Source organism: Cynoglossus semilaevis, chromosome 1 (genome assembly GCF_000523025.1).
Source record: "Cynoglossus semilaevis isolate Cse_v1.0 chromosome 1, Cse_v1.0, whole genome shotgun sequence".
Taxonomy (NCBI): domain Eukaryota; kingdom Metazoa; phylum Chordata; class Actinopteri; order Pleuronectiformes; family Cynoglossidae; genus Cynoglossus; species Cynoglossus semilaevis.
The window spans coordinates 31,623,092-31,629,091 of record NC_024307.1 but is presented as its reverse complement, the minus strand read 5'-3'; the positions used below and the strand labels follow the sequence as shown (position 1 = coordinate 31,629,091).

The 6,000-nt window shown below is 41.4% G+C and overlaps 1 protein-coding gene across 1 annotated transcript in view; it reads left to right on the top strand.

Moving 5' to 3' along the window:
* dnah2 (dynein, axonemal, heavy chain 2) overlaps window positions 1–6,000 on the top strand; it is a 244,229-nt gene that overhangs the window by 182,181 nt on the left and 56,048 nt on the right. Inside the window, exons 99-101 of the mRNA XM_025054624.1 lie at window positions 372–489; window positions 2,289–2,402; window positions 2,505–2,545. The gene's annotated coding sequence lies outside the window, so the exon portion shown is untranslated. The remainder of the gene's footprint in view (window positions 1–371; window positions 490–2,288; window positions 2,403–2,504; window positions 2,546–6,000) is intronic.

The following is a 6,000-nucleotide window of genomic DNA, read 5'->3' as shown; positions in this document are numbered from 1 at the left end:
CTCCGTTTCAATGGAATAAAAACTGCGCAGTTTCATTGAGGATCACAGCGGAGCCTTCCTCTCAGTGTGAAATGGATCACGGTTGTGTTTTTGGGATGATCACGGTGCCCGCTGCAACCAGTGCTGCCTGTGAGGCTACAGAGGAGACGCTGGCGATGTTTTACCAGATGGTCTTCAGGGGGAGGACGGAGGGGGGAAAAAAGCTGTGCAATCGTTGAGACGGGCGATATGACTGTGCAGAGATGCAAGATCGCGGGTAAACACTTACACATGGATCTATGTGCCTGTGGTGGGCGCCTACACGCAACATGGATGTTGAATGGGCTTTGGTGTATTTTTTTATTTATTTATTTATTTTTATTTTTTGGAAGATGGAGTTTAGGGGTCTGCGTCATCCGTGTCTGCGAGAGGAGATGGAGACTCCTGCAGATTTGGAATATTTCACCAGCGGCACCTCCCCAGCATATTTTGGGGTAGAACAGAGAAGAGGTAAGCCCCGTGTTCGTGGTATGGCTCTCATCATGCAAACACGCTGACATGAGAGACTGTAACAGGGGGTCCAGTGGGACTCGAGCTCAAACCAAATATCTCCATGTTGGTTTAAGAGACTCAACATCACTGCTAAAAGAAGAGCCCATATTTCCACATGATAAAGATAATCTAGGTTGGATGCGGTTATTTTCAAACCAGCCCCGGGCGTTTATGGGGGTAATGCATGTATAACTTCTCGGGATTGTGGCTAGTAAGTTTGTATTCTGTGGTTCCATATCACTGCGCTGATGACAGACGTTTTCGGCCACATTAAGTTGATGATGTCATGTTTTTACGTTCAGGAAGGAGTAGTTTACGGGAAGGTAGCTCAGGACTTGGCGCTGTCGCAATCTCATATCTTTCCGTTAACGCGTTCACAAACCGCGCACCTAACGTGGGCGATTGTGGCTGTGTGAATTCACAGGGTGTGCCAACGATATTTGGTGCTCGTCGTGGGGTTCACGGTCACCAGCCACGGTGAATGAAATGTGGGTTGGCCGCTGCTGGAGGAAGTAGTGTCGCATTTTCTTTCAGAAATGTCATGTGATGAAGTTGTGGCGGGTCCTCTACTATTTCCTGGAAGAGCTTTTGAATGCTCTTCCTTTGGATGGATTTTCTGTCTCCACCCCTTTGCTTGCTGTTGTTGTGTTTGGTACACGTGGCCACTGGGGGGCGACACAGAACTGTGTAGGATTATATGGTCTCGTATAAGAGTACAACGGCCAGAATTTATTTAACCCAAGCTACTACCTTTATGTTACGCTTAATGTAACAGAGTGTATGATTGGTTAATCAGTGTAAGGCGTGTAGTATTGCATCATTAGACAATTAGTCCACCATTGAAGAAAATGGCTGCATTGATGGATGTTTACTACGTTTTTCTGTATTTGGTTTGTAAAGGTTGTGTGCTCGTAACGTTAACAGAAAAGGTATGAATTGTGAATATTTTTGCAATTAAAATAAAAAAAATCAGATTACAATGCTAACTAATGGTATAAATAAAACGCTTAATGCAATTATCGACACTTTTATAAGATAGTAATCAGATGTTTACATACTATGTATCCGCGTCAATAAATAAAAGTATGCAAAAATAGTTTTTGAACATAAAAAAGTCTTAATCTCTTTTTATGACGTATTACATTGAAGATATAGAAAACGGTTAATACAAAAATAAAAAGTACTAAAAAATATTAAATAAAAATGAAAAAGTAATTTTCGGGTCGAAAAATAACACTAATTTCCCATGATGCACCATTTGTATTTACAGCTATAACAACATTTTATTTTATTCTACGCATATTGTCAGACAAAACGGCAAAAAGAAAAATGCAATTTGACATCGGAAAAACGTCAGAAGAACGTCACATCTGTCTATAATTGATACCAGTCATTCCATTTACCATTCAAGTTTTTTACATTTAATATTTTATTAAAATAACGTCACTTGGGCTTGTCTCCATGTAAAATCCTCTGTTGTCCAAAGTTACGACTGTACTGCAGTTGCGTCAAGTTCCCAGAAGATGGCATTTGTCATCTGCAGTTCAACAGTGTCACGTACTCCGTGAGTTGTTCTGTGCTGCTTCCACTGTATATCAGTACAGTTTAAAGTCTGTCACTGGACTCATGTAACAATGAGTGTTTGTTTTTGTTATGTATATTTTCGTTTCACGCGGCCTAAAAACTTTTAATTATTAACTCCTGATTACATGTATTCATGTCCTTCATGTCTAATCTATGCTTCTCATCCTTCACAGAGAAGAAATGACCATGATCAAACATTATCTTCCTACCCGCAAAAAACCGCCATGACTGAAATCATGTGATGTTCCTGACCTGCGGTCGGCCTGGGGTCGACTACCGTCAACATGGTAAGATGGACATTAACTGTAGTGCTTCTTCTTTTAGTATATTTTAGTCAGCAACATTTGCAAAGTAAGTTCATAACACACGCTTTCTTCTCTTTATTGCAGAATAACATCCAACATTTTACTGCCAATGGCCACCTGTTCAGGTAAGACATGAATCTCTGACCATGATGTGACCTGTTTGAACACGGTCTATAGTGATGTAATAGATTTAAACCTACTGCCCATTGTGTGTTTGTGTGATCACTGCTTTAATGAGGCCAGAAATGAATGTGTGCTGAAACATTAACTGACCCAGGTGTTTAAAATTGCTCACGTCATGATTTTTTATTTTATGCCTTATATTTTTCCTTAAATATTGTAAGCTATCAGGAGGTTCCACAGGGTTGAATTAAATTCACAACTGGCTGACTGACATTTTATGTTAATATAAATCTAGGTGGTTTATAGAGATTTTCTGTTTTTGTTGAGGAGTTTCCATTTTAACTGCGGCCACTAATTGAATGAGGTTGGTCCTCAGCCAGACTCTCTCTCTCACACACACACAAATACAGCTGTTATTATGAATTCAACACCATTACTCTGCTCCACACACACACACACACACACACACACACACACACACACACACACCTTAACCCAGGAGCAGCTCTGTTTCATTTTCACACACACAAAGGGCCTCAAACACACACTCACAGACATAGCTTGATCTCCCTCTTTGGGACAAAGACATTCACACACACTCGTTTCTGTGCCAGCGTCTCTCAGGACCCTGCCAAGTCTCTAACACCTGGGGTTTTCCATCACTTAGCCTGCTCAGCTTTATTACACACATTTAAAGCTGGCTGTGAATCAAATCCATCTCTCTTTCACACACACACACACACACACACACATACACACATAGATCTGGCTGTGAACCTGAAATGATTTTTAACAGAAAAGAATAAAATGGATTATTGAAACATAACATGTGCAGTGGTGCTAAAGCATTAGCAAAAACACAATAATTATATTTAAGGTATAACAACCTCTTCTTTGGACCACCTTGGACTTGTTCTGTTGATTCTGCAAATTTATCCATTTCAGTGTTAGAGTTTTTTGCATAATTCTTTGGTAAATGTTTTGTAAAAAAATCTCCTATCTGTTACATCTTTGCTTGTACCTCTTGAGTACGCTGCGTGTAGATTGATGCTGGGATCAGTCATCACATTCCTGTTCAACAGGTTGTGTTTGTCTCAGACGCCCATGTTTACACTCACACCCTGTGATCATATGGTCCTTGTGTCACCTTCCTTTCAGCCGTGTCTTTAACTGTGGTTCTCTGCTGTCATCGCTACTTTTCACTTTCATGTTAGCTAAAAGCTAAGTATAGCTAAATTTGAGACTTTCTCTGAGCCTGTCATTACATGTGAACATTGGTCTTCACTGTTTTAGATCTTAAACCTGTGACCTCCTCTGATTCCACGTGGATCTCAGTTCAGCTTACACCCAGAGATCTCTACAGTCCCAGACAAAAAAACTCAAAGTCTGTAGTGAGTACAGCCCGCTCCTGTGATCTCAGTGGTTAGTTTAAGGTGGTAATCTCATGTCAGTTCCTAGTCTCAGGTTTGCAAACACTTTTGCTACTGTCGCAAGTCTCAGTGATGTAACACAATCAACAACCAATAGATGAGCTCAGCCAAAAGCAGAAACAGGAAATCTGACAGTCAGAATGGACGAACAAGAAATACTGGTGATGAAACGTCGTTGCAAATAGTGACTCTTTGGAAAATCTCAGTCTGAGCTTGAGACTTGCTGCTGTAACTAAAAACTCGAAACACTTGTCTTTAGCTGTGAGCAGGTGTGAGCTGATAGTTTTGCCAAAGTCTTTTTCAAATAATTTAAAGTAACATTAAAACCGTGGATATTTTGTGTGAGAGAAAAGCAGAGAAGTGGTGAGAGCTGAGTCAGGATGCCTGAGGGGTGGACGACAGGAAGGAGTGGGTGAGGTGGAGGAGGAGGACAGGAAAGAGACTCCTCCTCGTTATCTCCTTCACTCCTCATCCTACCCTGCCGTCATCAGTTGTTGTTCGGAGGGAGCAGTGGTGTACGTAGGAAGTGGTGCAGCTGGCACCGTCTGCCTCCTAGTGGTCTGTGGGCGTGTAGGACCAAATCATCCACACAGGGACCACGGTGTTACTGTCATGTTTATGTCATCAATGAGGGATGATCTGGTCTGTCTGAAAAGGAAAGTGGAAACAAGTACACAGGGATGGAAGAACAGATGGACCTTAGAGGCCAGAAACTTCAGGGGGTGACAACCTGATAGATACTGTTAGCACACAATTTTGTGTTTGATGCTCTTTTTGAAAAAGTAAGGAGAAGCACCAAATTAAAGGTCAATGCTGTGGTTTAAGCCAATAGTTTGACAGGTAAATGCAGCAACTCTTCCACACTGTGCCACCTTTGCACTGAGTTGAAGTCACCAGTCTCCTACTCTTGATGTATACACACCTGTGCTATTACCACGCAAGCTAAAAACAGCTAACTGAGGCTAACTGTTGTTGAATTTGTTAACAGCATTCAGACTGCTAGGATTTTCAATGTATTATAGATGCTGGCAAGAATTCATCATGAGACGTTGCTAAGATTTATTCAAACCAAAAAGTGCAGTATGTTGGAGAAAATCTCCACAAGTAAGAAGTTTTTTTAATCTAAATAATTGTGAGGTTTTAAATTTGTTGTGTTTTTTATGAAATGCAACTTAATTTAAACTTTGAAAATAATATATATTGTTTTTTTTGGAGAAAAAAAAAACCCTTTCTAAATAATTTACATTTTTTAACTCCCTCTTTCTGCTGTAGCTTAAATCCAGCCACACCATGTGTTTACTCTGTGCCTAAATACATGTGTGGCTAAAATGCTTACACAGACTTTTGTGGATTGTGGCTGTGCATCTTTGTTGCAGAACAAAATGGAAATCTCATCAAATCCTAACTTCAGCCCAAATCTCCAAACACAGATCCCTTTCTTAAACAAATCCACTGCCAACCCCCCCTACAAAGCAGGGAAAAACAATCGGTGTGCTCTCATCTGTCTTGTGTTGTGCCGTCTCATTCTCTGGCCACCCCTAACCACTATCTCTGCCCTGCTCCTTTTCTGGCTTTCTGCCTCTCAGGTTTCACCCCACCTCCCCCCAACCTCATACATCCCTGTGCCCCCCCTTTGACCCTCAGTTACCCCTCATCCACCCCCTAAACCTCATTCTCCCCAAGGCTGCTCACAGCGTCCAACCTTTTGTGCCTTCCTTCCCCTCCCTTCTTCTGCCTCCCTGCCTTTGTGTGCGAGGGGCCAGCAGAGGGGAACAGGAGAGGTTGAGGAGAAGAGTGAGAGACAGGAGTCAGTAAAAGCTGATCGTCTGTATCAGGGGAAAAACTTGAGCTGGTAGAATCCTCACCTACTCTTACAGGAATGTTGAATTAGCTCGGTTTATTTGGCCAGAGGAGTCTGTTTTCCTGTTCTACTTTTCAGTAGAACAATTGTATTGTCTTATGTAAAGCTGAGTACATGTTGACTTAGCAATACGTTTTAACTGCACTAATTCATTAATTATATAGCT